Raw genomic sequence first — 20,182 nt, forward strand, 5'->3', positions numbered from 1 at the left:
TAAAGGCGGATAAGAAGAAAGCTTTCCGTTCACAGATTTTGAATTTTAAAATAGTTTCTCAGAGGCAGTGCATCCATAATGGCAACGTGAGGAGCTCAGTAAATTCTTTCCCAAAAATCAACTATTAAAATGGACAAAGTAGCCATTAAAAACAATTCCAGGGCTCTGGAGATTGATCAAAGGTTTACATAACATTTGAGAAGCTTTTTTTTTTTTTTTTTTTAAATCTATGGAACTATTTAACAGTGGTAGTTTGTGGCATTCTTGCCTTAACAGCTAACTGTTCTTTCTCCCAGCCCTCCCCACAGTTGGATGGCACAAACAAGGAAAACCAGCGACTTTGCTACCTGATTTGGAATGGTGATGAAAAACTATATGCCTAATTAGAAATAGTAACAATCTCAGTAGCTAAAAAACAAGGGTGACAAGCAATGCAGTCAGCCTTAGGTTGTGTCTGACAGGGGGCAACAATGGGCCAGCAGACCAGCCAGAAATGTAACAAGGATATTGTGGAAATAAAAAAGCCACAGAGGACCTTAGAAAGCTCTCTATATATCCCTGGCTTACAGTGAACCTGGATATATGTGGAGAGGAGTTGCAGGAGAGCCTTGCAGAAAGTAGAATCTGGGGAAGAATTGCAAGTGGGCTGAACTTTGAATAGAACTCTAACCCACACAGATTCATAGACAGATTCCAAGGGTGTGATCAAAATTTCAGAAAAAGGATGGACTGACATTCAAGCTATGCAGGCACAGAGGCAACCCCTCAGAAGCTAGACCAAAAGTAACAGACAAACGAAGCCAGCAACAACAACCTGAGCAGAGATATAAACAGACACATAGTTGAGAAAGAACAGATTCCATGTATTAAGCCCATGCATGTTGTTAAGCAAACAAATGAACATGTAACACTAACTACCCTCAGAAGAAGAAGAAGAAACGTGATTCAGAATTTGTTACAATATATAATCCAAAATTTTCAACAAAATGATACACAAGACAGATGAAGAAATAAGGAAGTTTGACCTGCAAATAAGAAAAATAGTGCAGTCAATGCTACTGTCAAATAGTGCGTATAGATACTGTGTTTGGCAGACAAAGACTTCAAAGCTGCTATTCTGAATATATTTATAGAAGTAAAAGAAACTATGTTTAAAGAATTGAATGAAAATAAGACAAAAATGATTCAATAAATAGTGAATCTTATTAAAGAGAGAAATTATAAAGTAAACCAAATGGGAATTTTGGAATTGGAAAGTACCATAAATAAAATAAAAATTCTCTAGAGGGGCTTCCTAGCAAATATGAGATGGCAAAAGAAAGAATCAATGAATCTGAAGATAGAACAATAGAAATTATGTGAAAACCAGATATCAATGAATGGAACCTCAGGGATCTATGCGACTATACCAAGTATACCAATATATTTGTAATGGAAGTGCCAGAAGGAGATGAAAGAGAGAAAAAAATATTTGGATAAATAATAGCAGAAAACTTCCTAAATATTAATTTACACATCAAGAAACACTAGGGATGATAAGTAGGAAAATTACAAAGGTAACCCATCCTTAAATACATCATGTTTTAATGGTTTTAAGTCAAAGAAAATAGAAAATTTAAAAACAGCAAGAGAAAAATGACTCCACAACTACAACATTACACCAATATTAGTGGTTGGCAAGGAAGTAGAGAAGCTGTAATCCTCACATATTGCTGGTGGGCACATAAAACAGTATAGCCACTTTGGAAAACAGTTGGGCAGTTTTAGTAGTTTAAGCATAAATATATCATTCAACTCAGCAATTGCACTCCTGTGTGTGTCCCCAAGAGAAATGAAAGCATATGCTCACATAAAAACATGTGCATGATCATTTTTAGCAACATTATTCATAATAGTTAAATGGTAAAAACAATCCAAATGTCTATCAACTGTAAATGGACAAATGGAATGTGATATATGCATACATTATAATTCTATTCAATGCTGAAAAGGAGCAGGCTACTGATGTATGCTACTATATAGATGAATCTCAAAAACATTATGCTAAGTGAAAGGAGCCAAATGCCAGTGACCATATATTTTATGATTCCATGTATGTGCAATGGCCAGATTATGCAAATTTCTAGAAGTAGAAAACAAGCCAGTGTTTGCCTGAGGCTGAATGTAGAAGTGGGGATTGACTGGAAATGAGTAGGAGAGAGCTTGTTGGAATGATGGAAATATTCTAATTTTGGATTATGGTGTTGGTTGCACAACTTCATAAATTCAGTATGTCAGTGAGTTGCATACTTGCAGTGGATGAATCACACGGCATATAAATTATAGCTTAATAAAACTGCAAAGCTTGGGGAGGGATACCCAAAACAATGTATTTTTACATTCATTTTAGAGACAATAATTTGATGTAAAGTGTTTTTGTGCCTCACAGACTTCACTTTTTTTTTTTTTTTTTTTTTTTTTTTAGGTTTTCATGCTTTCCCTAGCCAGAACAGAGAAGGAAAGATGGAGATTCAAGTGAACTAGACTTTGTTATTCCCTGAAATGAGGCTTCTTATTCTTGCAATTTCTAAATTGATTGGCAAATTGTGGGTAGATATGGGAAACGAAGAGAACTGGAGCAGTGATTTAAAGAAACTTGTGTTTTGTTCTTCCCTCAGAAGAATTAAAAAAAAAAAACAAACAAGCAAGTTCTCCATATTCTCTTGGAACAATCTGCTGATAAAGCAGGTATGTCGCAATGGATGTGGGGTCGGGAAAGGAAGAGAGCCTGAGTAGATTTTGAAAGTCCTTACAAACCCCCGGACCTCATGGGCTGTACACAAGTGATTTCCAATAAGAAAACAGATGCCAGGATATGTAGATAATGCCCAGAGAATCCAGCAGAAATGAAGTGCAGCAATGTATGCCTTCAAACATGACAACAGAAGAGTGGATTATAAAGAGTTCTGTGTTTCTTCACAATTCCTTGGTTATATGTAATCCTCCTAAGAATTTAGCAGCATCTTTATATACTAGGGGAAATCTTGAATTAATGTAATTGATAGACGTTTATTTTTAGTTGAATAAGACCAATTTTCTACATCATTGAAATAAGTGCTTAGGTGAAAAATAAGTTTGATAATAAGAAGATAAGAAAAGTTAACTGTCTTGCAGTGACTGCAAGACTTTAAACCTGACATTAAAGCCAGAGATCCAAAAACTCTAAATATCAAAATGTACATGAGACATTTTATAAGGATATAAATAAGTACCACAGAGTTATACTGTTTCTGCAGGGAGTAGAAAACATTTTTTATGACTCTCTGCCACCTCAGATAATATGCAAAAACTACTAAATATAATCACTGCACCACTGCCACCACTATCATCATCCTCATTATCAAGAAAGACTTATTAAAATATCATTTCTCTTTTCATGGAAATGTATCATGGGCCAAATGTGTAAAATTAAACTGGTCTTATATTCATGGAGTACATTGTTGAAAAGGCACTGAATTTGAAGTTAGAAGAACTAGGTTCTAATTCATGTCATATTACTAACAGCCACATAACCTGGCAAAAATAATTTAAAATCTCCAGGTCAATGCATTTGTATTTCTATAAATGAGACATGAAACAAGATGATCTATAAGACTCTCTCAATAATGGAATTTTTTTACCACCGTACAGGCTATATGCTGCTTCAAATACCTAGTAGAGCAAGATTAGACATTTAATTAGTCAATTAATTAAATCAACCAGTGTTGTCAAGAGGTAACAATTGGCACTGATAAATCCATAGCTTAACCAGAATGAACTGTTATTTATATTGAAATCATTGTATTTATTAAACTATATTGAATATATTAGAAGACAAGGATATTTTATGGCATGATTCAGAGTAGTTTAGCCAAAGATGAGATTTGAATACAAGAGAGATTACCTATTTGGCTGAGGAATGCCTCATGAGAATATTCCTGGGCAATTATTTACCAATAGTTTAGCTCTTTCTAAAAAGCACCTGCTTTCTTGATGAGCGGTTAAAAATAATATACATTTAGATTGTTATCAACCAGCTAAGTAGCTTATGAAAATAGTCAAGACTCTTTTCCAAGCAAATAATTATGTTAAACAATTGCCAGGATAACAAAGAGAATTACTGACAGACATTACAAATGTGGGCTGAGGCCACTGAAAGCATAACCACCTTTATTACATTTCAAACAAAGAAACAAAATGAAATAAATCTAATGAAGAGACAGTTGGATTACTAGGAGAAAGCTTCTAAAAATGCAATGATTAGACAGGTAAAAAAAATAATAAAGTACTTCTCTTGTACTTACTGAGACATAAAAAGGCAATTATTCAAAAAGACACTTAGAAGCTGTGCTGCTAAGAGCAAAGTTCTAATCTTCCTTAATACCCCATTCCTTTCAAGTACCACTTTCCCAATATTTTCTCAATTTTAAATTCTCTTCAAAAATATCCTTCATGTTCACTATCATGTAGCATTTAGAAAATCTATTTTTCTGCCTTCTGTCAAACTGAAATAATACTCTTTTCCCTGCTCTAAACCTCAGACATATTTCTTCTTAATAATTACCTAAAACTTTTATATATCCCTCCACCATTCTTTCCCACACATTTATAGGATTTTAGGAACTGAAAAAATAGGAATTGGCTTTCTTTATGTAAAATTGAATATTCTTTTGGAATTTGGAAGAGTGAAAATAAAGGCCTTTTGTGATTCTATTTCAATTCCCACATTATATTCATCACTATCCCCACTACCTACCATCGAATATGGCTTAAAATACATACAGCTGCTCAGAATAATGGTAACCAAATGAATATTACCATAGATAGAAGTGAAAACTTAAAGGCTGTGACTGAAATAAAAATATGCAAGTGACTATTTGAAGACATCTCAAAGGGTAACATCTCAGTGTGCATAGCCCTGTAATCTTACAGGCCATTACAGTGCATAAATCCAACCTGAAGTAAACATGTACTTATAGAGAATAGAATTTAACAATGGCGTATACTCACATTTACAGCCTTTTAGCTGGTAGTACACCACATTACTTTTAAATCATCAGTGCAATAATTTATATACAATTATGGTGAGAAATTTGAAATATTTCTTGTAACCAATGTTCCATTTTAAATGTGTATACGTGTATTGCATATGCATGTATGTGTGTGTATATATATATGTATATATATAAAAATAAATTCTGGATTGATGGTTTTTGTTAACTTTGTGCTTGAACCATGCCTATTTGATTGTTTATTCACTCTATTTTCAGGTTTTAATTCTCCTCCCTTAGCAAAGGATATCTACTTAATTCAATACATACTTTAAAGACTTTTCCAGAAGAAAAATTAAAATGTGTCCAGAATACATGATAGGGCTCACTTAGGACAAAAAGCTATTCTTATAAAAACTTTAGTAATATATATTAGTATTGAAAGTTGTGATAACCAATTTACTTAAATATATTTTAATAGCAAATTTGTCTTATTTGTTAAACTCTCCATCATTAGGAATTTCTTTGAAAAAGTTCTAGTTTAAAAATAAGATGAATTTGGAGTGGTTAGTTCATTTTGTTTCACTTAAAACTGAGAAATATAAAAATAGAACATTCTTCTCATAGATTAGCTTGTTATAAAAGTAGTTTATTGGAATGATTGACACACAGTCCCTGGCTACCTAGTGGGAATCCTGACTGAATCAGTTACTAGTGCACTGTGATAAGGGAAGTTACTTTACCTTTCAATTCTTCCATTATTACCTCTTTAAAATCAGTCTAATAAAAATAGAAATGACCTCATATGCTTGTTGAACTATCCTGGAACATAAAATGCTTAGAAAAGTGCCTGGGACACAGAAATACTGCTTGTGCATGCTCTTACTATTCTGCCGAATTCAATCCATGCTGGGAAAAATATACTGTTTCAAGCTTGTAAGTTGAGAGGATGAAAAATAATTTAAAAAAATAGAAAGTTAAAAATAACAAAATAGACAAATGAGATCATTTCCCAGTTGAAGAACCTTATAAACGCTAGTAAGTGAAATGGAGGATAACATATTGAAGAATGATATTAAAGATAGGGAGGGATAACAAAGATAAAAATAAAGTGGGAGAGGATGAAGAGACACAAGGAAACTGCCAGAAAGAGGTCAAATAATTAGAAGGCTGGGTTACAAGTTGGGAAATTGCAAAAGGATTCAAAGTAACAAAAATGATAGGCAAATCAAAGAGAAATAGAATATGGATATGGTAAGAGGGAGATAAGTCAATGTAAGAGAGTAACACGTTTTTCCTTTTCCCTATTCATATTGCACTTGAAAATAAAGAAGCAGCAGCCTTTTAATAAAGTATAAAAACAGTGATAAAATAATAAACATATGCTATATATTTTAGGTAGCAAGCTCAAAGACCAATACGAATGAAGGAAAGAAAAATATACAGGGGAAAAATTTGAGACGATAGATAAAAGCTGTATGGGCTCTGCTGGAATATAAAGCAAAATAGAACATGTATAAAAGGAAAGAAAGAAAATGAGTTCATCACAGACTGGACCTGGAAAGACTTGGAGAATAAAGTTTTCTATTTTGGATTTTTGAATATTCCTATATTTTCCCTATGACATGTTAAATTGTAGCATTTTAATTTTTCAACTAAAAAATGCTCTACTCTCTATTTTTTCTTGATTTTTCCAAAATAAAAATAGAGAGCAAATAGAGAGAGAGCCTGAGGGTTTGTGCGTGTGTTTGTGTGTGTTTTTGTTTTTCCAGTTTAAATTCATAAACTAAGCACAGGAAATGGGGTACAGGTAGAAAAGGATATGACATTTTTCCTCTATTTATTATGATTTAGACGTCTCTAGAGTTACACTTTATCCTTTTCTTATTCGTACAAAAACTTTTGGAATAGTAGTATTGAACCAAAACCAACCTACCTTTCTGTACCTAGTCTAACCAAAAGAAATACTGAGCAAAATTCACTTACCTATGTGCTCCAGGTCTACTCATTCCTGCAAGATAAGACTGTGAATCTGTGTAGTTTATTTATCAGAACTTCAGGGCTTTCTTCAAGTAAAATATCAGAGAGATAACTGAAAATAGAAATAAGCATAATAGAAAATGTGCAAATCTAATTCACTGACAGATACTGCAATTCAATTATAATACTCCTGAAATTATTTAACTCAATATTATATTTTATGTTTCAGGATTATCTCTGTATTATGGACAGTAACACTTTGTCATCATGCTTTTTATAAGACAATAGCTTTACTTTTTTTGTGAGGTCAATATCTTGATTTTTCCCTGTATGAATGCTGGGTTTTGAATTTTGCCAAAAAAGGCCTTTCTTATGCTGAGGTTATTTTTAAAAGTTTATATATTTTATATAGTACACTTAGTATATGTTATTTAAAAATATCTAGCACTTTTAGTAAGCAAATTTAACTTAATTGCATAATTTTCCAACATTTCTGTAAATTAAAATACTGTATTTTCATGAAAATTTCTCTGTGCATGAGGCTTTTACATTGATTACTTTCTATTTCATTGTCAGTGCTATATAAAATAAATTACTATAATGTTATATTTCATTAATATAGTATAACCTTAGGTAAAGATTTTTTCCTTAACCTCTATACTTGATTTTTCAATAAAAAATAAATAGAATCAGTTATTAGAAAAAATTAAATTATTTTGTAAGTTTTGTTGAAGAAATATTAAATTTAAATAATTTCAGGAGTATTATAATTTTACTGCAGTATCTGCCAGTGAATTAGATTTGCACATTTTCTATTATGTTTATTTCTATTTTCAATAACCTCTCTGGTAGCTCACTGAACTTTGTTTACAAGTATGTTGTTGGTTTCGCCAGACACATACTGCCATCAAATTTGCCCATTCTTAAACATTGTTAGTAGTTAATTCTTTATAATTCATTCATAACTTTTCATCTATGCTCAAAAATGTAGAAAAATTGATATAACTATGTGATTAAGAAGATCTCTAAGCCAGACTGCCTGGCTTACTTTTGTCTTATTTCTTTTGGATCTTGAGCTGATATTCATTCTCTTGAGCCACTATTTTCTCATTGGAGGGTTTCACGAGTATTAAATCAAATAATTCACATATAATTTTTCAGCAAATGCCTCCAATATAATAGAAACTCAAGAGATGCCAATAATGATTAGTAGTTTAAATGAATTGTGGCTTGCTTTCATTTTTTAAAAATTTTAAATTTGTCTTATTTATGTCTTGTTACTGGAAAATTCCATGGTATGTACACATAATAAAGAGGTCCTCATTTGTTTTAGTGGGAGCTATTTGACTAATTATTAATTCTTTTATGGTTATCTACTCAGGTATTCCAAATATTCTTAATAAAATTGTGACAATTTACATATTCTAGATCTGAATTGCTATTTAGTTCAACCTTGAATTTCCAGGTCTGTTGGCCTACATCTAAAAGGACACCATTTCCAAACACTATGATGAAAATTACCATGGTACAGTATAAAATTTTTGGGAGATAGAATAAGAAGTCAACTCTAAGACTATGATATTTTCAATAAGATAATGAAAAGAGAAAGAATAAATTGCTACCTAACCACTATGATGGAGAGGTTCATATAAGATTATTTAGACTAACTATGTACATGTGCTAATCCCATTCAGCAAGGCAATGAAAACAATGTATTAACGTGGTGATAATGGTAAATTTGAAGATTGCTGGTGTGGACCAGCTCTGAAAGAAGTTATATGTAAGACACGAAACTAGAAACAAGTAATGACATAAAAAAGATTGCAAGTATTACTTTGGAAAATCCCGCATCTCTCATAAATTAGCATATACTTCCTGAGCTATTTACCTTTCCTGAGCTATATATCTACCTGAGGTAGAATATAAGAGATTTATCACATTAATTTATTTTCATTAAACCAGATTTAAATCTGTCTCTGGCTTCCATCTAATCTGAGTATGGAAAGATTTAAACCTGAACACTATCTTTCATTTCCCCATGGATCATACTATGTACTTCTGGTGTTTACTCCTTGACTCATTGTGATTTTCACTGAGATGGCCTCTGAATGAGTTACTACTGCTTCATGAAGGCCTGCCAGCTTGCCGAATACACTGGTGACATAAAGCAATCTTTGTTGAAGTCAAGATCCCTTATTTCCTAAGTTTTTGCTTCCTCAGATGCTTCTATTGCTAAGTTCCTGCCTCCTTCCATATTCTGTGCACAAGTGCTACCCTGTGGTGAACCAAGGAGCTACTTTTGCTTTGAGTGGAGAAACTATTACTTTGCTGTAGATTAAAGACATTTAATCCTATTTCTCTGGCACAGCAGAATTTTCTATCCTTCTTAGTCTTAGGAAACCTCCTCTCTCTCTTTTTCCTTTTCTTTATTATGCTGCAGGTGTCCATTCCTATGCACACAAAATCCCCTGATCACTTAAATAGAAATCTCAGTTGAAAATTTCAAAATTTCTGCCATAATCGAGTCTGATACCGTTGCTTTGATTATTGCGTGAGTTTTGTTTGTTTTTTTTCTCCTTTGACATGACTTTTAATTTTTTGTTGAAAGTCAGGTATGATGAATTGGGTTAAAGGAAATGGGGTAAACAAGTGTTTAGTGTGAGGTTTTATGCTTACCTGGCTAGGAATTGGGCTTTGTTTGATGTTTGCTGTTGTAGGTGTCAGAGGTTAAAATTTCCTTCTGTCCTTGTCTTGATCTCTCCTGCTGTCTGGAGTTCCCTAAAGACTCATTCCTAAATAGGAACTGAACCCTGCAGTGCTTTTTAGTCTTAATGCACTGTTATTTCACAGGAGCATTATTGAGCTGGTGGTGAGATGAGGCAGGGAAGGTGCTCTGTAATTCTACACTTGTTTCTCAGTATTTTAGTGGGCCTGTGCTTCTGGGCTGTGACCTTCACTAGTTTTTTTTTTTACTTTTTCACTTTTTTTTTTGGTGAGACCAGAAGGCTAGAGGGGGCCAGAGTTGGCTATTTGCCTTCCTCCGCGACAGTTAGGTACTGGTAAAACTCAGGTTGGTTAAACTCTTATAAAATCTTGAGGGCAATTATAAATGGGAACAGAATGCCCTGAGCATATTTCAAAATGATTGCTTTTACCCTTCCTGTTCCAGAAGCTAGTGAGCATTTTTTCAGACCTTCATCCTGGGAGCCAGGTGGGACAGCTGGAGTCAAAACTCACCAAGGTATAGAGGCCTTCTGGGCTCTGAGGAGTTTTTATCCTTTGAGCTAGTCCCACAGCTCAGTCTCCACCAATTAGTCAATTATCCTTTAAACTTTCCTACTAGTGGCTGACTCCAGGGGTGGCTTCTGCTCCTGTATGCTGTGATTCTCTGTATTAGCCTGTTTCTCTCATTTTCAGAGTGGCAGTTTGTTCTATGACCTTAAGTCTTGGATGGATCTAAGAATGGCTGCTTTTTGGTTTGTTCAGCATTTTTTCTTGCTATGAGGATGGGAGTGACAACTTCCAACCTTGTCAGAATGGAAACTCGAAATCTGACTCCTTAAATTGAAAGGAAAACAAATTGTTTTTGAAACACTTCTGCTTTTGATTTTGGAACATAATCTTCCTTAGAGGCAAAGAATATAAAGGGTCTGGATAATTTCTTTGAAGTGGTAAGATGATTTAGACAGGGACAATTATAGTGAAAACAGACAATAAGTTATTAAGCTTTACATTTAAGAAATATTGTTGCAAAAAAAAATATCTTTAGAGAATTAGGAACATGCAGAAAATAAGGAGCTGCCTGAGGAGAAATCTAATCCTAGGGCCACCACAGCAAGTGAAAAATGAATGCCAAAATGGATTCTGCTGCTGTTGAAATTAGTAAACATTTAATTGCATCCACTTTATCAGAGTACTCTCTATATGAAAGTTTACAAAAACTGTAGAGCCCACAATGAAGAGATGACTGAAACTCAGGAAAGGGATACTGATTTGCTTTATTTATTTGGTCTATTTCCCCCATGAAATTAACATGCAGCTGTATAATAAGATTAGAAATATTACAAAATATTGTTTCCATAGGCAATTCAAGAAATGCTTTCAAATTGCTGAGGAATAAAAAAAGAAAACATAGCATATAAGAATATTTCCTATCTGGAGTTTCCACTGTAGTTCTCCTTACTGATGGAGGATGCATTATTATTGCAATGGGGATTTAAGAAACTGTAAGTGGTGAATATTTTTACTGAGATATATTTAATTTTTCGTATAATTTTAACACTTCCAGGGGAAAAAATCAGTTGAATCTTTGATGACATATATTTAGTTTTTAGTATAATTTTATCATTGCCAGGACAAAATAGTGGCTAAGATGTGGGACTAGGGAAAGTTTCCCACATGAAGGAGAGTTCATTTTTCTACCAGCGCCAGAGGAGGTTAGCTCAGGCAACTCCATATCAGCCTGCCCAGATGTGGGATTAAGGGGAAAAGGAGGTAGAAGACTAAAAAAAGTCTACAGTCAAACCTCAAGAAATGAGGCCAGACTCTCAATTATATGATTTTATTCTTGTTTTTGATATATATATAGAAACAACATGTAAGACAATAATAGCACAAAGATTGGGAGAGGGAATGGGGTTATGGTGAAGCAAAGTTTCTACATTTTTTGGAAATATACTTCTATAAATCTGTAGTAGATCCTGATTAGTGAAAATGTACATTTTAATCCCTTAGCAATCACATACACATACATACTCAAATCCCCCCAAATTAATATATTTTATAATAGTACATTATAAAATATTGACTAAATATAGTAGAAATCATAAAGAATGGAGGAACAAATATTGGAAAATGAAACTATTAATTCTGTAATAGTAAAAATACATGTAATATTAGGGATACATCAAATGAAATATATATAAGATATGCACACTAGAAATTATAAAACTTAGAAGACCTAAATCAATATTGAGATATACTATTTCTATGGGTTGGAAGATTCAATATTCTTAAGAAAATTCTTCCAAAATTGATCCATAAATCCCACATTAATTATAATCACAATTCCAGAAGGCTTCCTTTTAAAAATTGATACGCTAATTCCAAAATCTTCATGGGATGGCAAGAAGACTTTGCTTAGTCAAGAGAATCGGAAAAAAAAATTAGAGGTGTTGCATGAGTCTTATTTTAAGATTGATATAATGTGGGGGTGCAAGTGTAGTTCAGTGGTAGAATTCTCGCCTGCCATGCAGGTGACCTGGATTCAATTTCAGGCCCATGCATTTCCCAAAGAAACAAAGAAGCAAACAAATGAAAAACCAACCAAACAAAAAAATTCAACAAACGGTGCTGCAGGATGGGAATACTCATGTGGAAAAAGAATGAAATGTGACCCCCACCATACAGCATACAAAAACATAAAAAATAAAAATAAAAGATCGACATAATGCTACAGTCATTATGACAGCATGATGACATAATGATTGACATAAACATAAATAAAATAGATAAAAGCGTCTAAATTTTATATCCACATATACGTGGTCAACTCATTTTTTTTTTCATCAGGGGAATAATGTGCTTTTAATAAATGTTGCTGCAACATTTTTATTCACATATTAGGAGATAAACCCTCAGCTCCCACTGTGGAGCAGGTTGCTATATGGCACATTGTGGAAACAGAGGCTCAGGCGAAGCTAAGACTTTTAGCAAATGACTGCTTTATTATTTGCATAGAACAAAATGTCCAAAACATCAGCATATGTGATTTCATTATAGTCAGTCTCCCTGGGAGACCAACTGCTTGGGTCAGGGTTGGTGGCCAGCAGCTCTGCATGCCCCACTTGACAGTGGAGAGAAGAGACCCTGCTCTGTTTGAGAGTTGAGTATTTATTCATCCCAGGGGGAGGGGGCCTAAGTGTTCCCAAACTGATAAATAGCTGGGGTTGTTTGTTCCCCATCTCCAGGTTAAAAGTACAATCAGGACTTTTCATTTGACGTAATATCTCCCCTGTGTTGTAGAATAGTAACTATTGCTAAAAATTGGATTACTGGTTTTCTTGGCAGAGCATGGGTTGCAAGAGCAAAAAGTTTTGATATAACTTTTGGGGTTGACTGAAATATTCTATGTCTTGACTGTGGTGGTATTACATGAGCGAACACATTTGTCAAAACTCCTCAAATGATATACTTATAATAAGGCATTTTATCGTGCATAAGCCATAGATCAGTACAATTAATTTTAAAAAGTAGTCTTATATTCAATTTTCTTGCATATAATTTAGGATGAACTCTACTGCCACCTGCAAAGCTAAATTGGTCTCAGGTGATTAATTGCTGGGGAAGTCATGGACACACCTGGTGGCCAACTTAATTTCCTCACTTCACCCACCCCCCCCTTTTCCATTGTGTGAAGATACATTAGTATGTTTCCATTCTACAGCTTTGTAGAGATGTTAGGTCTAATGAAAAGACCCAATCAGATCTTAAATGCAGAAACCCAGAAACAAGCAGCTCAAGCTGCCTATCAGGTGGTAAATCTCCACCCTTAGTTGTATAAATAAACCACGGTTGGGCAGTATAGGCATTTCTCCCCTCTGTAGCAATGTGGGCTCTGTAGAGGCATCATCCACCAACACTGACTTAAGCAATTTGGCCTCCCCACGGCATCAGCCATGATGAGATACATTTCCCTGCTCTTTTGGACTCTTTGTGTTGTGTAAGTGATAAAGCTGTTATTTGCTGAAAGTTTCTGTTGTGCCTGAATGTGTGTTCCCACAATGCACCATATAGCAATCTGCTCCACGTTAATGATATCTTGTTTTATAGCTGTAGGTTCTCTAATTTGCTTGTACATTGAAATTAACCATGTAGCTTTAAAAATTTAGGGTGTCTGAGTCCATCCTTCCCCCTGATATTCTGAGTTGTCTGTGGTGTATATTTTTAAAATTTCATCAGGTGACTTAAATGTGAAGCCTGCTTTGAGATTCACTAATTTAAGATGGCTATAAAAGATAGCACCCGCCAAAATGCAATACTTAAGTATGAATCTAAAAAAAAAAATTTATAAAGAAAACTATAAACTCTAATGAAATCAAAGAAGCTCTAGATAAATTGAGAGCTATTTCATGTTCATGTATAAGTAGAACCAATATTATTTAAACTATTTAACCAAATTATCAGTTTTTCTCACCTTACCTATAGATTCAACATGATCCCCCCAAAAAAATTCCATTAAGTTGTTTTGTGGATATTGACAAATTAGTTCTAAAGTTTTTATGTTCAAAAGACCCAGAATAGTTGAAACAATAATGAAGAAGAAAACAGTTGGAGGACTGAAATTACCTGACTTCAAGACCTACTGTAAAGTTACAACGATCCAAATGCTATGGTACTGATGAAAAAATAGAAAATAGGTCAGTGGAACAAAATAAAGAGCCTAGAAGTAAAGCTACACAAAAGTCAACTGATCTGTGACAAAGGAGTAAAGGTATGTTGATGGGGAAAGAGCAGTCTTTTCAAGAAAAGACGCTGAAACAACTGGAGATTGACATGCAAAAAAGTAAAACTAATCTAGACAAAAACATTACGCTTTTTACAAAATTAACTCAAATAGATCATAGACCTAAATGTAAAATGAAAAATGAAAAAGCTCTTATAAAACAACAGAAGGAAAATTTAGGTGGCCTTGGTTTTTTTTAGATACAACAAAAAAAGCATCATCCATAGAAAACAATGATATGTTGAACTTTCTTAAGTTTAAAAACTTCTCTGTAAGGACACTATTAAGAGAATGAAAAGAAAAAACCAGGAGAAATATACTGGGAGAAAATATTTGTATAACACATATATGAGTGAGGACTTATATACAAAGAATTGTAAATATGCTCAAAATCACATGTCATTAAGTAATTGCAAATTAAAACAACATGATACCACTACACACCTGTTATAATAGCTAAAATCCAAAACACTGAAACCAAATGTTGTCCAGGTGTGGTACAATCACACCTGGGCAGTTTCTTACAAAGCTAAACATAGGAGCAGATTTATAAGTAATTGTTAAAATTGGAAGCAACCAAGATCACCTCTGAATGGATAAACAGTGTTGCATCTGTACAATGGTGTATTATTCAGCAATAAAAATAAATGGGCTACCAAGCCATCAAGAGACATGGAGGGACCTTAAAAAGCACATTATTGAGTGAAAGGAGTCAGTCTGAAAAGGCTACATACTGTATAATTCCAACTATATGACTTTCTAGAAAAGGAAAAACTATAAAGACAGTAAAAAGATGAATTGGTGCCATGGGTCAGGATGAAAAGGAGAGAGGGATGAATACGTGGTCTACAGGGCTAATTTTTTAGGCAGTGAAACTATCATCTATGACACCATAATGATGTATACATGACAATAATTATTCATCAAAACCTATAAAACTGTACAACATAAGGGACAGACCTTAATGTAAAGTATAAGCTTCACTTACCAATAATGCATTAATATGGGTTCATTAGTAACAAATGTGCCACACTAATACAAGATATTAATAATAGGGGAAACAATGTGTGTGAGAAATACATTTATGGGAACTCTGTACTTCTTGTGCAATTTTTCTGTAAACATAAAACTGCTCTAAAATAATGTTTATTATAATAAAAAGAAACCCTAAAGAAAGAGATAATCACTTTTAGCTGTAGAATTAGAGGGTATGTTTAATTACTTCTTTCAAACATAAGTTTAAGATGTCCATTTTTCTTAAAAATAATATAATTATAAATTATATATAAAAGAAAAATGATAAAATAAAGCTTGGACAATTATGTATTGCAGTGTAATTTAAAATATTTTAATTGCCTAAAAATTGTGTTTCTAAGTTTCTTCTTCCCTTTCCTTTTCCCTTTAGTTCTTTTAAAATAAATTCTCAGATCTTTTCAACCTTTTTTTGATATAGAATTGAATCCTTTTTCCATGCCTCATTTTTAAAATAGTTTTGTTTTCTAGATGCATGTGGATTTAACTTCCACATTGATCATAGTTTTCTTCACAGACATTAATAGAATGTTTACTTCAGTTATTATCCTAATAATAAAGGGGTATCTGAAATGATGAAGATGAAACATGCCATTTTATTACAATTTCCTTCTAATCTGCTCACAGATTTTTTTCCAAGGCACAGAAACAAAAATAGCTTTAAGCTCTATATCTCTATATTTATACCTATATCATCTGTATCTATATCTAGCAGGATGGGTATAGAGATCAGTCGTAAATATTTTAACTATACAACACAGACCATTTTCCAAAAGTGCATATTAATAGCAAACTTTTTTTTCTTAAGAAAACAGGAAACTCAAAGTTTTAAGATCTCATTAAAAGAGTTTCACCAGAGGTTGTCACTGCTGGCTTTATAGCTATTGCTTTAAAAAAAAAATCTTCTTTTCACAATATGTGATATTACTTCTGTTATAGTTATTATGTATATTTGGCAAAATGCTATCACAAACACAGACTCACCATACTACTTTAAATTTCTTAGATGTCCAAGACTAAAGGGCAGGAAGTATATGGGGTAAAGAAACAGAATGAAGAACACATGGAAAGTGGGATGTAGGAGGTTTAAAGTTGTATGATTAATGTCTAAGCATAAATAAGCTATTCTGTAGCCTTATTTTCATAATGTAGCATTTCTGATGTAAATAGTTTACCATAATAAATGTCAGATAACATCGGGTCTGTGTGGGATAGAATTACACTTGGGTCTAAAATGAGGTATGTCTCTCATAATGAGGGACAGTGAGAGATACCGTATGTTCCTTGCTTTCAAATTAGTAGTTCCATCTGTCTAACTAGTTGTCAGTTTCAACCAAAAAAAACGTATGTTGGCTTGTGAGAATCCTGCAATGTAATCAACACCTACCTTCTATTATCTGATAGCTTCCAGGCCATTGAATCCCGAGAGTAGGAACCTAAAATGATTATAAGACACACAGAATATCTCAGAAATCACAAAATTCTAATTTAGAGTTACTAAATTGCACATTCATAATTATGCTGAATGTTTACTGTAGTCAAAACAGGCACCACAATTTGTGTGGTCCAATGCAAAATGAAAATGTAGGGCTCCTTGTTTAAGAATTATTAAGAATTTCAAGGCAGAAACACCAGAACATAAAACCAAATAGAGGCCCTTTGGAGCATGGGATTCTGCACGTGTTGCACGGGCATCAAGACAACCCTGATTGTAGCTCTGCACTTCAGATACGCCATCAGATATAAGCCATGACATCAGATTTAAGGCATGCCATCACACGTAAAACAGCTTTTCAGGAATGGAGAAATATAAAAATACAATGTCAATCATAAAATTTAAATGAGACAAGTGTCTGATTTATGCGAATATTAAATTGTGCAAAATGATTCCTATGTTTAATTGAATATGGTATCTAACATAATTAGGTCTCTGAAATGTGCTCATTAAACTTACATATATTGGACAATAACATCTGCTTTTTCCTTTTTGCTTCCTTCTACATCTTCTTATATTTTTGTTATGCGAAATTGATAGAGGTCATGCATATGTTTGCAGAAATTCCTATCCGTGTAGATCTTTAAGTGGTAAGGAATTCATTAGTGGAAAGGGGTTTCAAAGTCTTAGAGGAGTAGCCACCAGTTTCCCTGAGGATATTGTACATTTAGCCATGCTAGGTTTTCTATTAATTGTGCTATCAACAGATAGGAGGCAGATTTGAGAATTATGAGAACTAATGGAAATAATCTGTATTGTTACCTGACTAAAATACACTTAGAAAATCTAAGATCAGAGTCCATGATAAATTTTCTTCAAGACTGTAATCTATAGAGACATAAAATAGTAAGGGCAAGCTTAAGAAGCAAGTGCCACCTGTCTGCAATACTTAATATCCTTTTTCAGGGTAGTACAGCTCTCTTTACTATCTTCAATTGTAAAACCCCCACCACCCTCATTTTTCATTGTTAAGCCTGTTTATACTACTCCATTGCCCAAAATTCTTCTCCTTCATTTATCTGAAGCTCATCTTGAAACAATGCCCAAAGCCTTCCCTAAAGGGAATGAAAGGATGGGGTGGGGACAATTAATTATTTTCTTGACTTGTCCCTATAATTTCAAATCTTAGTCATTTAAAAATCTTTGTACATTCTCTATTCTCATAATTGGTTATTCTCTGCTTTAAGCTAATCACAACTCACTGATTACCTCTTCTCACTATTGATACCATTTTTAGTTGTTGTTATGTCTGATCAAATAGTTTGTCTGTTTTTTCTTTAACCACTGACCAGTTTTGCCCCAGTACAGAAACTGGGGCTTTCTCATTCCCTCAGGATAAGAATCCCTATCTTTTAGCAGACAGAACCTATAGTTCTTGTACTATATAATGAAGACACACTGTCTACATGAGTCAGTTTACAGTAGTTAAAGTTGCAGGGGATTGTTGGACATGAACCCATTATAGATCAGAGAGAACTGAGAACTTTTGCTCCAGTTTTTCTCACTGAATAGTAAATCTCCTGAAAACTTTGTGGTTGAAAATATCACTTAATTATTATGTCTCTTTGCTTTTTCGGTTGACTTGATCAGTGGAGTGAGTCTCCCTTAGAGTGCCACATGTAATTACAAGTCAGGTAGGTGCACCACCTGTAGTATTGGAAGTTTCTCCAGGATTGGGCTCCCAGTATGAAGTTTTTCACTGACTTGACTAGTGCTTTGGTCCTCCTTCAAATCTCTCACCAATTGGCCTTTCATCCTCCAAGACTTGCATAGTTTTCTTACTCCATATCCTCAGAATAGTCTTGTTTAGCAGATGATGGTTGGCTTCCAAAACAAACATTCCAAGAGAACCAGAAGGAAGACACCAGTGTTCTTAATGATTTAGGAAAAGAGCAGTTGGATGAGGGCTGTTCATGGCTGGTCTCCCCCAAGAGAACATCTCTTGGGGTCAGGGTCAATCCGTGGTGGGCTCCCCAGGCTTCATATTGGAGAGGAAAGACAAAACTGTGCCACCTGAGGGTAAAATCTTTATATACCCAGGGATAGGAGGCCCTGCTACTGAGAGTTTTCACTCTCGTAATCAGCTGGGGCTGTTTGTTCCCAGTTTCTGGTTTAAGGTAAATTCAGGTCATTCCATTGACCTAACAACCCCCCTGGGCATCGAATGGAAACACATTGAAACAACTGCACACAATAGCAAAGGAGAGGTAGGGGAGGGCTGGGAGATTGCTACTAGGTATGTCTGTGACTTCCCCAGCATCCAGGAGCTGGTTGGGATTATTTCCAAGAAATTCTGTTTTTCTGAGCAATCACATACCAGGTCAGTTCATGAAGGTAGAGAATTAGAGATCCCCAGGCTTGTGTGTCCTGGAGGTATAGAAATGAATGGTAGCATTTGTAGACAGGATATCACAACTCAAACACTGGACCAGAATTAATACTCTTCTGCACCACTTATTTGCATTTTATCCTATAATAGCATTTTTTTTCTGGTCATAAATTATATTCCAATGAGTATTATTCCTTTAGCCAATGCCACTGTCACTGGTCATCTTTTGGTGCAGATTCTGCTCCTATTCACATGACTGCCAAGTACTCTAACCATCACTCGCTACCAACTTTCTTCCCTTCTATCCTAAATAGAGAAGTACAATTCAACTAAAGTGTAGAAAGCATTATTATCCTTTCCTTTCCATTATTAGCACAAAATATAAACCTTGATCCTCTCAGAATCATCCCTTTGGGTGATTACCTGGAAGATTTGGAAGTTATTACTTCTTTTGCATTCCTGTTACAAAAAATATTAATAATTCTCTTCAAAAGAATCTAAAATTTTCCAACCAAGGGAAAGCCAACATAAAGCTATGCTGATATCCTGGCAAAAATTATAACATGACAAGATATTTTCTTACTATAATTGTAACATTTTTCATTTTGGCATCACAAAACTATAATAAAATAGAAAATATCAAAAGTGGTATTTCTTGGTGATCTCAAAATTTTACACAAATACATAATTATTATTACTGTAATAATATAAATAGTAAGTAGACGGAACTTCTTTCAACTTCATTTAGTGACAACACCCAGAAAAACACCTTTAAATTGACATCTATAATGAAAACCTTATAGATTATGGCCATGCTATCCGGGATATTTTAT

The sequence above is a fragment of the Tamandua tetradactyla genome, chromosome 4 (assembly GCF_023851605.1).
Source record: "Tamandua tetradactyla isolate mTamTet1 chromosome 4, mTamTet1.pri, whole genome shotgun sequence".
Taxonomy (NCBI): Eukaryota; Metazoa; Chordata; class Mammalia; order Pilosa; family Myrmecophagidae; genus Tamandua; species Tamandua tetradactyla.